The 17,521-nt window shown below is 38.7% G+C and overlaps 1 protein-coding gene across 13 annotated transcripts in view; it reads right to left on the bottom strand.

The window, feature by feature from the left end:
• ptprsa (protein tyrosine phosphatase receptor type Sa) overlaps positions 1-17,521 on the bottom strand; it is a 302,454-nt gene that overhangs the window by 219,159 nt on the left and 65,774 nt on the right. For all 13 annotated transcript variants that reach the window (XM_036141038.1, XM_036141042.1, XM_036141044.1 and 10 more), the window contains exon 2: positions 9,307-9,388. The gene's annotated coding sequence lies outside the window, so the exon portion shown is untranslated. The remainder of the gene's footprint in view (positions 1-9,306; positions 9,389-17,521) is intronic.

The following is a 17,521-nucleotide window of genomic DNA, read 5'->3' as shown; positions in this document are numbered from 1 at the left end:
AAAAAAGCATGTTTTCATGCTGTCGAAGTTAGAAAGTTCCTGAAAACACATCTTCCTTATGGAATTTAATCCTTTTGTTTTACAGCTTAGAAAAAGTGGACAGAATGGATCAGATAGCAGCCTGTTTCTGACATTCGAGGATGTTTTAATTACTCCAGCTGCAGCTAAGCCCAAAATCATTCATACATCTGGTAGATTTAAAGTAAAGAGGTAATTTTACAAACCATGTTTCTTCTGACAGCAAGCAATATTAACATGCTAAAATGACTCATGCCAGAGTTTCGGCTTGAATCTTCATCTGCGTTCACGCTACAGGTCTTGATGCTCAATTCCGATTTTTTTTCTGAAATCGGATTTTTTTGAGGTAGCCGTTCATACTACTATTAAATGCGACCGTCATCATACTGCTGTCTGAACGGTTCAAGCCCCCAAAGTGACCCCCGTGCGCTTTTAACAGAAGGAGACGTCACACAGCAGCGCGCTGTTTAAAGAAGTAATGGTGAATGTAATTGTTTCTAGAACTGTTGAATAAAGTTTTGTTCTAAAAAAAAACTCGGGGAAAAAAACCTGTAGAGACCGGTCGGCATTTTGATTTTATTTATTTATTTATTTATTTGAAAGGGGCAGTGCAATTTAATAAAACAAATGACATCACAATTCATGATTTAAAAGGCTATTTTTCATCTGTAGTCCCCTGGCCATGATGTCAAAAAGCATCTCAACTTGTTATTCTTAAAAAGCTGTTGAGCAATGGGAGCCGATAATATTGAGACCACATCATAGCAAAACGAAGTAAGGTAAGAAGAAAGCAGCACAGCTATTAACAACGGTCTTTTATGGAGCGCTAACTGCTACTACTGTGTGTGGATGTGTAGCGAAAGACAGGAGTGTGACGTCAAAGATGGATAAAATGCAACATGACCGTTCAGACTGCTTTAAAAAAAACTGATACTTATCGTAATTTGTACTACATATAGTAGTGGCTCATATTGGATTTTTTTTTCTGCGGCCCGGGGTGAAAAGATCGGAATAAGGGGCGTTCACACTGCCAAGAAAAGGTCCCACGTGGGCAAAAAGATCGGATTTGAATCGCATTTCCCTGCAGTGTGAACATAGCCTGAGAATCTGCAGATGGAGCCAAAGATTAGGGTGATGGCAAGGGTGTTGTCCAAGCTGAAACACATGCAGCTTTTCACCAGAGATAAATTGTCAAAACACCAGTAAAACAGTCAAAAAGGTGGCCATGAGTTATAAGAAGGGTTTAATTTCTGTAATGCCAATGAAGATTTTTCCATTTCCAGATTTTTTTAAATTTATCTTTTGAGAGATGACTGTTTCAATTCCTACCAGAAATCTTAAACCTAAATGTACCAGGGGTATGAACAGTCTTGGGCATATTGCACAAATTCGGGGAGTGGTGACCCAGTGGTTAGAGAGCAGGGCGTTTGCGTCTCGGAGAGGCTACAAGGTTCCTGGTTTGACTCCCACAGGCAGGCACTCTGAATCCTCCACCCAGAATCCTCCCCGGACACCACACAGAGCAGCCCAATGCTCCCTGAGGGATGGGTTAAGAGCAGAGGACAAATTTCATTGGAATGTATGTTGCAATGCCAATAGAGATAATTATTATTATTCAACTGAAGAAAGATGTTCATCCACACTTTAAGCTCGACAAAGTGAGCAGGGCAGTGAAAAGCAAAGTTTGGTTATCCAGTATATATTTTATCTAATCCTGGTGTGAGTTTAATGAGGGATTTGCATTCTTCAAACAGTGGGGTTTTTAAAGAAAGAAACAAATATGCCTCTGATGTAGGTTTTAATTACACAATTATTAGCAAGAATAATATGCTTAACTCGATATCTATCCAGAATATGGTTTCGTTTCCAAACCTGAAGAATCTGCTCTTCTTTTTCAGTTTAAACTTGTTCGTGTTTTTTTAACCTGCTCAACCTCAGTATCAGGGAATGATTTTCCCTGCAGCTCCACTGAACTCTGCTGAGATGTGCAGTACGGTAAACGACTAAGGTTGAATATGCCAAATGGATTGGGAGGGACAAAGAAACAAACTGAGATGCAGACAGTCAGGAGGAAGAGGTTTTGCAGCAGTGCTGTCTTACTTTGTGTCCTGTCTATCCTGGGGAGTATTGTACGCAGGTTTTCGAAAGGAACCTTCTAAGGGATAAAACATCCATTAGGCATGTCTGCGCTCAGTGTGGACATTGCTGCACGAGGAAACGCTCTTTTGTGGAGGAATAGGATTCCCAGTCCTTTGCAAATGTACTCACAGCCCTTTAACATGTTCATATTTTGTCATGTTACAACCTTGACGTGTTTGATCAGGATTTTATTTGACAGACGAAAACCAAACAGCAACTGGCAGCAACATGCTGTGGGGGTTCTTTGTTCACATGGAGATAAAAATAGGGTAATCCTGGCTGGAAGATCAGTTAGACGCAGCTAAGAGACTTGAGCCCATGACAGGGGTGGCAACACTAAACATACAGTAGGCGTATTTCCATTAATATTTTAAAATATTGTTTTAGAGAAGGTTGATTTCAAAAAGTTTGAAATAACTTCCTCAATTTGGCGGTTTTTCACTTTTGCGAAAAAGAATCTGCAAAACGGCAGATGGAAACACTTTTGGTGAAGCGTTCTGACGTAGCTAACATTTACCTCACGTGACATATTCCCATGACATGCATAGAGTTGCAGTTCTTTCTCAATATCTCTGGACAGCAACTGGCGTGATAAAAGATGGGATTGTTAAGATCAGAGCAGATTCATGTCTTAGAAAGGTCGAGGCAAAGTCCAGAGCCAAATCCAGCAGAGACTCTGAGGCAGTGGTTGAAAACTGATGTTGCCTCATACTTTCCCATCCATGATGAGAGAGTTTGAGCAGGTTTGGAATACAAATGTACATTTTTCAGATTTTCGCTTGTAAAATATTTTGAAATTAATTTATCTTTCTTCCTCCACTTCACAATAACACCAAGAGCTTCGCGTATTCCTGAATGTCCCTACCAGTGAATGGTTAGACATGATAGTTTATTAAAAACTGTTAGACTTAAATAAGATGTTTTCACATCTTATTTAATTGAATGTCTTTTTTCTGAATAGCTGACCTTGTGTGATTTAAAAAAAAATAAACATTTAGAAGTGAACAGGAAAGCATTAAATGTAAACACAGTAATTCTGACATAAACTATTTTAAAAAGCGTTGCTTTCTTAAATATATCAGTGCGCAGTTTTCTGCAGTCCTTCTTTAAGTGTGTGTGTGTGTTGAAACTACATTCAATGCCTGTCATTGTATTCAGTACCTTCTATCTGAATACCATCAATGCTGTTAGGTTGCCGTTGCATGCATGTCCACTTTTATGCAAGCGTGCACATCTCAGCGCTGCAAAGAAGACGCATAAGAGGCACGGAGCAGTGAGTGATGCCAGAGGTGGTTTTCTACCAACCTCTTCAGTGGCTTGCTGGCTCCCTAATGGCCTCTTCAGTGGGCTGGCTGACCGACGTGCTGCCTCTCAGCAGCTCAGTCTTCCTTATTTGGTTGCGAAAGCCAGGGGATGGCAGTGAGAAGGCTAAAGGGATGGGGGAGCGTTGGTACTATGTTTGCACACATGGGTCAAAGGGGTGAGAGCGCCACAACACCGTGGAGAAAAGGCAGATCCCCCTTAAAATCAGTGAGGGAGTAGGCAAGTTTCTGCTCCACAGCTGACATTTGGATTAATCGTGGCAGATTATCCGGACTCTGAGTAAGCATGAGGAAAAGGGAGGGTAACAGTAAATGCTTAATGAAACCATTGAGAAAAAAATCTCAATGTATATTAATGCAAGATTTTTTTTAATACAAGCACATTAAGATCTCTGTTTCCTCTCTGGATTGCTCTGAAGCCCCCCTACCCCTCCCCCCCCTGAACGGGAGCTACAGAGAGGCAGCAGAACAGAAATTAGAAGCAACCATCCTTATAGTTTTGCTCTTGTCCACTTGAGTGCCTGCATGCCTGCCTGTGTTCCCTGGGCAATGTTTATGCTGTGCCCTGCCCAGGACAGAATAGATTCGCCCACACAGCATTGTGCTCTCAACCAGAACCTGAATAAGTCTGGCAAGCCTGAGCCACAGTACCATTCAATCCATCTCCTCTGGATTAGGCCCTATGGCCTGAGGGTAACACAGCAATGACTGCATTAATAGACATAAGATAGCATCACTCTAACCCTCTTTAAAAATTTCTCATCTCAAGTTTTTTTTCGTTTTTTTCTCTTCTTCAGCAAAAGGCCACATCAGCAGGTTGTTTAATTTCATCCATCAGCTTCCTTAAAATATAATGAGATAGTTTGACTAATCACTGGAAAGGCATAAGTGCATAAGTTTTGAATGCCTGAAGTACAAACTCCTGTCTAACGGTCGGCTTAAAGTGAAAGCTACCAGGTTGACTTGGGAGATCGAGTTGCGTCGATAATGCTAATTATCGGCGTAACTCAATACAGCTATACAGTTAATGCTGCGAGAAAATTCAGCTTGGAACTTTTTCACATTTCAAAGACAAAAAAAATATAAAAAATCCCGGTAGACAACTCTTAAAGCAAAGGAGCACGTTTACGATGCATCATGGTTTCACAGCTTTACAGCCTCTCAGGAAGGGATGTATATTGAGTAAAACATATTGTTCCCCCAAATACAATGAAAATATATGCGCTGGCATAATCGTATTCATTAATAGAAAATCTGGGGTCACTATACATTTCTTTAAATGCTGCTGCGAATAAATGGAGCATTTATAATCGAGTAATGCTAATTAATTCCCCTTTTTTTTTCCCCTCCTCGGTCTTTAGGATGTATAGTGGGATGGTTTTTGGTACTCTAACTGCTTCAGGCATCACTATGGTAGCTCATCAGGCACATTATCTCCTCTGTCAGACTCCTGGTGCCATGTTACCTATAACGCTGCTCTGAGAGAACACAGTGCCTCTTGATGCCAGCTATAAAGATTAGCAGAGCTTTGTTTAATTGTGCTGTTAACATCCTGGGAGCTACTTAAGAGCGGCTGCTATTTTTTTATTTTATTTTTTATCCACAGAAACTGTCTTTAAAGCTCAGTCAGCAGTGCAAGGGCCTTAAGGATTTGTTCGAGCGAGGGTACACGAAGAATAACCTGTCTTGCCCCTGTCTCTTTAAATCTGAGGTGTTGCGCCAACAGGCAGCCAACAAACTGAAATATATGTTAAAGGTCGTGCAAGACATACAGGGGAGACACAGAAAGTTTTTTTCTCCAAATCTTGCGCACGCAAAAGGAACACGGCCCAATTTCAACAGAGCCAAGAAAGCAGCCACAGGCTTCGTTAGCAGCTGCATGTTTCCTCTCTAACCCAATCAGACTGCAGTGTTTTGTAACTGTCAAACAAATGCTAATGACATTTTGCCCAATTAGAGGCTTATTTCCTCTTGAGATGGATGTCTCATTTTAAGGCACAATAAAAGCTGCAAATTACACCTGCCGGCAGACTAACACGGGTGACCTTTTATCAGCACACGACCAAAGGGCTTTTAATGGTAGGTTTGTTTGCTAAAGACCTGAAGCAGCTCAGCAGAGGTGAGGTCGAACCTCTAGAACAGCATTAATCAACCTTTCACATTATGAGAGAAGTTGTGAAATGTGTTATTACAACTGATAACAGACTCGAAGAATGTGGTATTTAATAAGTGGCATTTTGTTCCCCATTATATCAGTTTTTTGTATTTTGTCAGAAGGAAGTAGTGGTTTAAGTGACTTTTTAAAAATGTATTTCTCATTATGTTTAGTCCACCTACCTTTAAAACTGTTTAAGGTTGATAATTTCTATGTAGGTGTGCAGCAACCAGTTGTAATAACTGGTTGCTGCACCTATTTGGTATTACTGCTGTACACATTTTAAACTATTATACTGTTATTTGTTTTCCATCAGCATCGAATAAAAACAATAACATTCTTTCTTAAGAGTAATAAATTATTAGACGTTCTGAAAGAAATTGACTAGACAAGACTGAAAGACTTGGCTAATGTGAGTCTTCCAAGCTTTTTACATCTGCACATAAAATATTAATAAATACACCAATATTCAGTAAAGGTAGCATCAAAATGCAATCAATTATGCAGAATGGAACCGTCCAAATAGTTTGGTCCTTCCTCATTCTTTTACATTTTCCCCCAAGCAGTTGGACTTTCTTGTAATGTTGTAAAGTGGATGTTTAGGCAGCTGGTTGTGTAACATCAATCTGATCAGAATCTGTCTGGGGCACAGAAGATATATACAGGTGGTCATCAAATTAGAATATCATGAAAAAGTAGATTTTTTTTCCCAGTAATGCAATTCAAAAAGTGAAACTTGCCTATTCTTTTCATTCAACACAGAGGTTGATATATTTCAAGTGTTTTTTACATTTAATTTTAATGATTATTAAGTGGCAACTAATGAAAACCCCAAATTCAGTATCTCAGAAAATTAGAATATAGTGAAAAGGTCCAATATTGAAGACACCTGGTGGCATACTCTAATCAGCTAATTAACTCAAAACACCTGCAAAGGCCTTTAAATGGTCTCTCTAACCCCTCCAACCCTCAACTACAACAGGCAGTCATAGCTGGTGGATGGATGGATGGATGGATGGATGGATGGATGGATGGATGGATGGATGGATGGATGTGTAACAGTCACCATTTTCCATTATTGCAACGTCTCATGGAAAACATGGAAAATTACAAGTCATTCTTTTTTATGTAATTGATCATCAGCATGTTGATTCCAATGCCTTTACAATAAGTTTGATTTTAATGTTAAGCTCTTTGTTACAATTATTTTGTTTCAGAATATGCTTTATATTCTTGCTGCTCAGAATCAAAGCCGACTTTGAGGGAAAAAAAAAAGACTAATCTGTGTGTGCTTTAAAAACACATCATAGCTACTGAAATAGAAAGTTAGCATCAGTTAATACTTAACTGCTGTGGAGAGATCTGTTTTGCAATGTATTGTAAAAAAAATAGTCGTTTAAAACTCACATGATTTAATATATTTGCTATATTTACAAAAACAGGCTATACAATTGCCGCAATGTTTTAAATCCTCCCTTTTAAATAAATTAAATTAGGAAACCGCATACCCCTGCAGTGAAGACACAAAAAACAAAAACTTGAAAAACTATTGAATACATTTCTGTACAATTTTTTTTCAAGGACCATCTTGACTCTCGTTAATTTCTGCAGTCAAACAAAACAACTCGCTGTGCAACTGTGGCTCAGTTTTCTGAAAGCAGCCAACTGTTAACCTAAGGTTTTGGGCCTGCGAAGATATGAAGCTTGGGACTCTGCAGGAGACAGAGACGCGATGCCTGGGCTTGTATCTGCTCTGACACTCATTTGCTCACATTCATTCGCAGTTTCTGCATGTCTGCTGCTACGCCAGTGGTGGCAATAATCAAGCGATGATATGGAAATGAGGACATGGCATGCGTGGTGGCAGTGGTGTCAACTATAGCAAATCTTTCAGCTCAGAATTAAACCATCCACTGGGCTGGAGCTGTGGAGATGGAAATGTTTCACAACACTATGGGGGTATATCATATTGACTTAGTGCTGTAATATCTGTGTGAGCGTGGAGCTACACGGAGATGGGTAGAGGGGGAATGGATGAGCAATAAATAAATTAGAACAAATTACACGGTGAGCGTTTACCAAAACAACATGTTATATATTGTATAGCTCATTATCTGAAAAATATTCATTATTGATGTTGAGAAATTAGTTTTTAATGTAGTTTCAGGTGCCTTTTCGTCTCCTTTCGCCATTGAATGTGCTTTTATCAATATCCAAGGACGTCCCTAAAAGAGAGATTCTTCATGAAGAAACAGGTAGGGTAAAAGATAGCGGCAGTCGGTTTTAATAGTTTTTTAATTTCAGGAGGATTCTCAACGCTGCTTCTGGTTGAACAATAAATCATCATTGTTAAGCCGGACCTTCGAAAATAAATTCTCAGTCCTGCATACCAGAGAAAAAAAAAAAGAAAAGAAAAATTAGGCGAGTGAGCATAAAGCCTGGGCATCTGGATATATAATGTGTCTAAACTGATGGGTGATGGCTTCCTGATCAAAATATCGCCTATGCTGTTTGTGAAATTTGGAACTGCAGGAGGAGCCCCTAAGTGTCAGCCCGCTGTGACAGGTAGATGATGGCTCTCTCCCAGCCTGAGCTCAGCTGTCAATCTGAATGGATGGGCTTCATGCAGAGACGTGTGAAGGGATGTGTGAAGGGAGATGACAGTTCAGTGTGTGTCGTGTTACGATCATCATTAGGAAGTAGAACAAAAACCAAAAAAAAAAAAAAAAAAAAAAAAGGTAGCAGGCATGAAGTTAGATTTGAATCAAACCTCTAAGTATTAACTCTTTTTATGGTTATTTTCTACAATTTATTTATATGAGAAATTGTTTATGTATCTTTTTAATGAATAGCACTCGTAACATAACTGTATGCATTGAAAAACAGGTGAGAATGTATCTTCAGCAGGATGTAAAAAAGGCCCACATTGTTATCTGTTATACGGTTAGTCAGACTATATAGAAAAAAAATCTAACATGTTTTATCACCTTCGTGCAGATGACATCCATCTGCACTCTTAATTGAAGGGCTCTGAATTACATTAATTATCAAAGCTATACTGGATTGTTTGTCAGACATTGCAAAATGGTTAACTGATAATTAAGACACGTTCAGGTTGCACCTTTCAAGCCATCGCACCTGAATGTGAAAAATGCTTCCCTCATCTTTATGTTGTATAGATAATGTTCGTTCCTTTACAGAGCAGATGAAGACCTTTTTACTCAGTCAAGCTATTGGGGAGATTTTTTTTCCCCCAAAGATGTTATTTTCCTATTCTGAACGCCCTTTTAAATGTTTCTGTAGATGTTGTTCCTGTTGTTCCTAAAGAGTTGTTATATTAATACATTTTACTTACTTATATTGCAGAACACGTCAAACCGCATCTTCAGCATGTTTTAGAATGCCTCTCACAGAAGCTCAAAATACATTTTTAATCATTATTACTAGCATATATTTGCGAGAAAATGTTAACGTGAAACCCCAGAAAGGTGTGGTAAAGGAGGAAATAAAGAAAGGAGAAACCGAGCACAAACATTTAGAGAGCTCTCATGACTACAAAAGCCTGAATTTGTGTCCAGTGATGTGGAAATTGGTTGTTATGTAGAGTTCTACTGGAGAACAAAATAACACCGAAATGGGAGGCTCTGTGAATGTTTTTCTTGGCCCACTTACCACTGAGTTGTTTTCAAAACCTCTTTAGCCTCATATCTTCAGCTGCTCCAGTTGCTTCTTCTTCCTACTCACTTGCTCGCACCTTTAAAGTGGACAGAGACATGGCAGACAGAGGTGGGGGGAAAAAAGAGAAAATGAAAGAGAAACATTAATGAAAGAGATTACCAAATGAACTGCCTCCTCAAGTGCAAGGTGGGGGGAATTCAACAAATGCACAGATGATTTTTCTCTCTCCCCCTCTCTCCCCCTCTCTCCCCATCTCCTGCCCTTTGTGACCAGAGGACGACAGTTCTCAGCTGAGGAGGAGGCTTGCTGCTGATTGCCAGAGAGCTGTGGAGTGCGAATCTGCATGAAATCCCTCCTGGCCTCCGTTCCTTCATTCTTTTTTTTCCCCTTCATTTTAAATCATTTTCTCCTTCACATCTCTAATGAGCCTGACCAGAGTATGTGGAAGCATGTAACAGTGCGGGCGTGCACGTGACCGTGTGACCCGATACATGTTTTGATAATCACCCATGAGATCAACTTGTAGAGGAATTAATGTACAGAATTGAATTGTACTGTTTACCTCGTGTTTCTATGAGTTACTATACGTCTGGAGGTTGAATGCTATACTGAAGGTTGAATGCTCATCAAAGGCAAGAGTGTCTCGTCGAAATCTGTAGCTGTCCACTCGTAAACCTCTGAGAATATCTCAAGGCAAAGGTTAGTGGAGCTTGTCTTTTCCTTGTGCCAAGTGTTTTTCATGATAAAAATATAGATATGATTGCCAGAATGTTACACTGGAGGAATATCTATGTAAAATGAACACTTGACTTTACTGTATGGTTTAGAGTGTTTAAAAAATCACCATGTTTCCCACCAAATATCAGACAGCGCTGTTAGATTATTTAATTTTCAGCTGAACTTGCTTTGAATAAAAGTGTTCACGTTTTAACCTCTCTTGTGTAGTTTTGATAGTATTTATATTCACAATTTAACCCCCATTTGATTTTTTTTAAATGGAACCTCTGGATGACAAAGAAGAAATTCTAAGTTGCAAAAGTTTTACCTCATTAATATATTTTTTTTTTATTTGTCATTATTTGTTTGCCTAGTGAATTTTTTTTTTGCATATACCCAGTGTTTAAAGGCCTCGTGGTGGGATTTGTTTTTTCTTTTTTGAATTTCTCAATTTTTTTCCCAGTGTGACAGTATGATCATAAACAAATTAATTTACTTTCAGGCTTTTTACAGACCTTTTCCAAGGGTACCAATAATTGTTTCAGGTGTTGCCTATGTAAGATGATATTGTTGATCAAAGGTCTTCTGGTTATCCAACTATTAATGCAACTTTATAGTTGCAAAACTTGCCTCACTAACTTATATATCAGGATGAAGCGACAAGACACAAGAAGTCCAGCCCAGAACCTTGAGATTCACAAACTGAGAACTGTGTTTGACTGGAAACTGAACTGACCTGAACCCCATAGGGAATCTATGGGGTATTGGCAAGAGGTAGATAAGATACACCAGACCCAACAATACAAGTGAAGTTATCGCTGCTCTCAAAGCAACCTGGGCTGCACTGCACCTTAGCAGTACCACAGGCTGATCGCCTCCATACCACGCCACATTGATGTAGTAGTTCATACAAAAGGAGGGTCAACCAAGTATCGAGTGATTTGAAAAGAACACATTTTTCAGAAGCACAACATTTCTGTTTAGAAAATATATTCTTATTACTCCTATGTAATATTTTAGTTTTCCGAGTTTACTGAATTTGGCTTTTTAATTTTCTGTAAGCTATAATCATCACAATAACAAGAAATACTTCACTCTGATGAATCTATGCATTTCACTTTCTGAAATGAGTGTCAATAAATATTTACCTTTTACACGACATTCAAAGTTTTTTTTGCTGCACATTTTCAATGTGAACAACATAGTGATTAAGGATTGAACACATGAAGATATGAAAGTGCAAAAACTCATAGGAAACCAAGAAACCAGCTATCACTCTTTAGAAAGCAATCCTATTCCTTATCTGTTTAAATTATTGCCCGGTTTAGACCTCATTGATGGCCTATATAAAGGTTTACCATCATCAAGGCACAACACATGCAGCATCTCATGATGGGTTAAAGCACTCGCAACTTTCACAAACTTATTGTTGCAAAACATACCAATGACAGTGATTACAGATTCACTTCTTAATTTCCAAATGTCAGCTATGACTAGGTGCTCCTTGTAAGATTTCTGACAAAAATCAAAATCAAAAGAGTTTCCCAAGAGTCAATAGTCACTGGCAGAGAACTTCAGGAAGACCTGAAAATAAGATGTAATGAATTTAACAGCAATATAGCCTTTTGCACGCACCGCAAAGGATTCCACATGCTGAATCAGTTTTAAAGTTTAGAGCAGAGATTTTGGATATGCAAGAACATGGTCTGGTCAGATGAAACCAAAATGTAACAGTTTGAATGTAATGGCACACACCATGTTTAAGGATGAATGGGAATACAGATCACACAATAAACAGCATAGCCAATGTAAAGGTTGGAGGTTGGAATACCATGTACAGTTTTTTTTTTTTTTTTAGTCTATGGTAATGACAGATTTCATATAATTGAAGAATGATTGGAGAAATTTCAGAGATTTCTGAACAGAATCTGAAGGTAAAAATTGTCCCAAACACACACTCCCATGAAAAACTCTGTTGGTTTCAGAGAAAGAAAATAAAGCTGTTTTACTTTTTCAGTCAATCATCTGACACAGCAAAAAATAAAGATCCATGTAAAACCTGAAGATCAGGGTCAAAATCCAATCTGTATATCTCTAGTTTCACAGGAGGTAACTTAAAGGTGTCCTTAACAATAAAGCCTTTTCTTTTAAGTGTTCAGAACTTATTTTCTTATCTATTCCCCTTTATGACACAACATAATTTATGGACAAATCTGTTTTGATGTCTTTGTATGTGTGAAGAGTGTGCATTGTTACCCACAGGAAGTGTGAATTTCATCTCATCAGCCTTATTGGAAATACCTTTACTGAAAAAATTGTGATATATTTTATACTTATTTTTTCCTAATATATCCCTTTCTTTTTGACAAGGTGTTCAAACAGCCAAGGTGATTTGCTGTAATAGGAAACATTACCAACAGAACAGGTTCTTCCATTTAAAATTGGTAAAAAAAAGAAAAAAAAAATCTACTCTCCCCTTCTTCTTCTTTGGGGTGAGTGAATATATATATATTTTTAATATGGCATGAAACTGAAATGAAACTTTAAAATCAAGTAACTTTTTCCTTTTTCCTAAAATATCCTATCAAATCTTGCCATAAATGAGTCATCGTGGCGCTGTGTTGTATCAGGAAAATGGAATTGTCTGACCCCAGAGATAACAGCTTCCACTCACTCCTCTCCATCTGTGGCTGATGTTATTGACTTCCTTCCTTCTCACCTGCTGTTTGGTGAACTGGGTGCCGTCTGAAGAAAGTCCCCCCTAAACCAGACTCTGTGGACATGATTACCTCAGTGTCCGACCATCAACACGATCTTTTATTCTAACAGTACACTGGAATCAAACTGGTTCTTGCTGCAGTCGATGTCACCTAACAAGCTGGCTGCAGTACAATTCCCAGGTATCCTTACTTCAGCAAAGGGCAAATCAGGCATGGATAGTTAGATTTCAGTGCATGTCAAAGCCCATACAAAAAGCAAACGTGGAACCTGTGTAAATGCTGCATAAATATAAGTCTCCATGTGTTCCAGTGAGACATGGAGGGGAAAAAAAAGACAAAGCACCCGGCCAATGTCTGCAATACTCCCACATGCCTGCTGCCAAGATGAGCGTGGAGAATTTGTTTAATGTACAGCATTTATTCACTGCACACACGCTGTTGCACTACCGCTTCCTCCATCGCAGAAGACACTCCCTCTGCCGGGCAAGATGCCATTAATCAGCCGGAATGAAGGGTTGGCCAAATACCATGGAAGCTAAACCATATTCTGTGTCAACTTCGTTGACTGTAGAAATTTCTCCTGGAGTCCTCCTAATAACATACAGGTGCACAATGACCACACTGAGCTGCCCCCCCCTACCAAAACGGAGGTTAAGTTATCCTTTTTCCACTCATGTGAAAAGCAATTCTGGTTTGTTTTCTCATGACCCTGCAACACACTGGCATTGAGTTTAGTCACCGTGCTGAGACAGATGGCCGAGCATCATGGTGCAAGGCAAATTGGGAAATGAAAACAGGCGTGATCCGAAATCGGTGGATGTAGTTTCTCTCCAGCAATGTGATCACACAAGGTACATTCAGATAAGAGGAACTGTGAGGCCCTGAGCAAACATTGCAGAACAAGCCTGACGGCTCTAAAGCGAGGAAAACACAGAGCTGACCTTCTCTGTTTAACGCTCAAAATGTCTGCAGCATAAAAAAAAGTCAAAACCTGGCCATTTCAAATAGATGATAAAAATGTCAACACAGTTGTCCATCAATGTCCAAAAAACAAGATTTTTTTTTCTCTTCTCATTTAATGAAATAATAATGTTACCATGGTAGCACCTGATGTCTTCCTGACCTCACTTTACTGTCACCCACCCACTACCTCGCTCTGCATTGTTCCCCAAGCAGAAAATAGATATTCGCAGCAGTGTAAGGAGAACAGAATGGGTGCGAGTTGTCTACGGAGGAGGTGTGAATGGAAGGGAGCAGAGAAATGTTAAGCTGAGGTAATCAATAGAGTGTGATGTGTCAGGTGAGAAGAAGGAGCAGAGAAACGGGAAGGAGTTGGAGGACTAGCTTAGCGTTAAAAGAGAAGACAGTGACGGACAAGATACGGTAAGTCAGGAGGACGGCCGACGAAAGCAGATGTCAAGAAAGCTGAGCAAAGCAAAGTAAGGAAGCAGTGAGAAAATGATGGGTGAACACCAGGGGGGGGGGATTTAAAGATTGGGGGGAGGGGGGCACTGTGGGTGAAGAAAGAAAGAAAAGAGGAATATGAGAATATGGAGCAAAGAAGAAATGACAGGAAGATAAGTACAACCCTAAAACAGGCGGAGAGGAGGAACGTCTGTGGGGAATAAACACAGGTAAAGAGTCAGGAGGCTTGGCTTTACTAAAAAGAGTTCTTGAAAGTGTTTAGAAAGAACTGTATAAAATATACAGTTTTCATTATGTCACTATAAAAAAATATATATATATATATATATATATATTAGGGCTGGGCAACGATTAAAATTTTTAATCGCGATTAATCGCATAATTTGCCCGATTAATCATGATTAATCGCATTGTATGCGCAAACTCCAAGAATTAATTCAAAAGTAGTGTAAAGAGCACTTTTATTTTAATGTTCTGCTGCCATATGAACAAAAGTGTTGTAGCATTTGTAGCACTTATTTTATACTGGATATTTTCAACCCATCTATTGAATTTAGTGCACTGGTTGATCTTTTCTTCATAAGAGAACAGCAAGCACTGCAGCCAAAATATGGCCTTTTTTGACCTGCTGTATATTAGCCAATCCCTAAGCTGGATGTATCATGAAACTGTTGACCTTTTGGGTTTTGTGGTTTTTATTTTATTATTACAATTAAATAATAATAATAATAATAATAATAATAATAATAATAATAATAATAATAATGTTATGTTCAGTGTTTTTTCGCTAATCCACCTCTTATATATTTCAATCCTTATGTAATTTTGTCTGTGTTGTGTGCACCTGCCTGTTGCTTTAATCCTATAAATTTCCCCGTCGTGGGATAAAAAAAGGATTAGCTAATGTTATCTTATCTTAAATAACACTTTTTAATATATGTACTGGGTTCTTTCAAGGTCTTAATTACATGTTATGTGTGGGCTCCAGTAACATATGATAGATAATATCTACTTTGAAAGTTAACATGAACTGCTGCTGAAGATGAACACTGATCTACCTGGATGTTCCATGGAGGACTGAAACGCCTCAGTCAGAGACGTCTGTGGGTCTGTCGGGGCAATGACAGAAGTTTCGTCTCCTCTCTCCGTTTCTGTGGCTCGATGTTTTCATGTTTTTTCACGTGCTTAGATAAATTTGTTGTGTTTCCACTGAAATGAACCGGCTTTTTACAAAACATACAGCTTGATTTCATTTACGGTATTAAAATAAAGCCAAACGGTGCTACTTCCCCTGGTCATGTTTTTTCGCTGCTGCGGTCTCTCTCAGCTGTTTGTGTGTTAAGTTTGTGTGAGAGCTGAGCCTGCGTGCTGATTGGCTGGCGCCGCTGAGCCATGTACGAGAGGGGAGGGGGAGCACCAGGGTGCTGCTGTGAGTGCTGACTGACACTGACTGAAAGCATGTGAGCAACATGCGTTAATGCGCGATAAAATAAATATCGCCGTTAATAGTCTAATGAATTAACGCGAAATGAACGCGTTAACTTGCCCAGCCCTAATATATATATATATATATATATATATATATATATATATATATATATATATATATATATATATATATATATATATATATATATACCTTTCCTTTAAGGTGGTTTGCCAAATTTCCTAGACATAGATGATCATAGATTGTTATTGTGGTTTGTAGTACTGATATGGAAAAATATATTATAAGTTAGATGAAAACATCAGAGAGAAGCATTGGAAATTTGGCTACTCCAGTTTTATACTGGACACTGAGCGACAGCTGTTACATGTCTAAAGAAAAGAAAAGCCAAAAAGAAACGACTGACAAGATGACTTAAATGCATGTACATTCATATACGGACATGATAAATAGAAAGTGCCCCCCCCCCCCTCTTCTATATTGCAGGGACTTAAGCATTTTGCAATTTCAGCTAAAATAGGTATTTAGAAACATTGTTTAAGTAAATACATAACCTTTTTCTCTCAATGTCTGACAGTAAAACAAACTAAACTTTTTCTATCTAGGTCAGTAACGATTACCATCAATATTTATATCTGCTAAATGCCAAAATATGGAGTGAAAGTATAGGATTTGAACAATTTAAAACAATTTTAGGCCTGTAGCCCTGAATTCTCTTATCATAAATATCTTTGAGAAAATCATAAAATGTGAACTCAGTCACATTCAATCAATGCTGGTCTACTCCAATTTGCCTATGAGAGGAAGAGGGGTGGATGATGCCATTGCCAACCTGCTCAACATGGCACTTACTCACCTTGAGGGGGCAAATACCTTTGTGCAGTTTCTTTTTATTGACATTTCATGAGCCTTTAATTCCATGCAACCCCACATTCTGGCAGAGAGAATAAAATAGCGTGGATACTGCCTTGATCTTGTGGTTAATTGATGTCTTCACAAATAGGACACAGTAGGTCAAAGTAAACGGACCAGTTGAGTCTCAGGGTTGCATTTTCTCATCTTTGTTGTTTGTTCTTTACACAAATATGTGACATAGTCAGCATGATAATCTTCATATTACAAAGTTTGCTGATGACTCAGTCATTGTTTCCTAGCTGAATGTTGATGCCTTAACTGTCCATGGACAGGGCCAAGGCCAGTTGTCCTTCTTGGACATTAGCGTGTCAAAAATGAGAGAAATGTGCATAGACTTTAGGAAGGCTACTCACCCTCTCCCTTCAGTCTTTATAAAGGAGCAGCCGGTGGATGGGGAGCAATAATATAAGTACCGGGGCAATATGATGGACAACAAACTGACATTTGAGCCCCAGGCTGATGCAGTGTGCAGAAAAGCTGATCAGAGGATGCACTTTTTTCAAAAAATGGAGGAGCTTGAAAGTTGATTGTTTCTTTATGGAAATGTTTTACAGTAGCTTTATTGAATCTATCCTCCATTTTTTTGTTTTTTTTTGCAGGTTTGGTCTACTGATTCTAAAAACCCGCTTGCTGAGCACTATCAAAGAATGTGGAAACAATATCTGGATGCAATTGAATTAGATTATGAACACATAATCTAAGGTCCAGGGGCCTCATTTTTAAAGCTTGTGTACGCACAAAATTGGGCCTGAAACTTGAATACGTCACTTTCCATACAAAAGTTGGGATCTATTAAAAAAAAAAAAACTTGATGGAAAAAATGTGTGGCCCTCATGGCAACTCTGACCGATGCTTATTCTCATTTTAGAGACGGGGGGAATTGACGACGCAGATGGTAAAGTGGTCAATTGCAGCCAAACTGCATGATGATTCTTTAGACATTCGATTTCAATCCATATCAGACTTTAATCATGGATCGACTTGA

Source organism: Fundulus heteroclitus, chromosome 9 (assembly GCF_011125445.2).
Source record: "Fundulus heteroclitus isolate FHET01 chromosome 9, MU-UCD_Fhet_4.1, whole genome shotgun sequence".
In the NCBI taxonomy this organism is placed as follows: Eukaryota; Metazoa; Chordata; class Actinopteri; order Cyprinodontiformes; family Fundulidae; genus Fundulus; species Fundulus heteroclitus.
The sequence above is the reverse complement of the archived record's forward strand: the minus strand, read 5'-3'. Positions and strand labels throughout refer to the sequence as shown.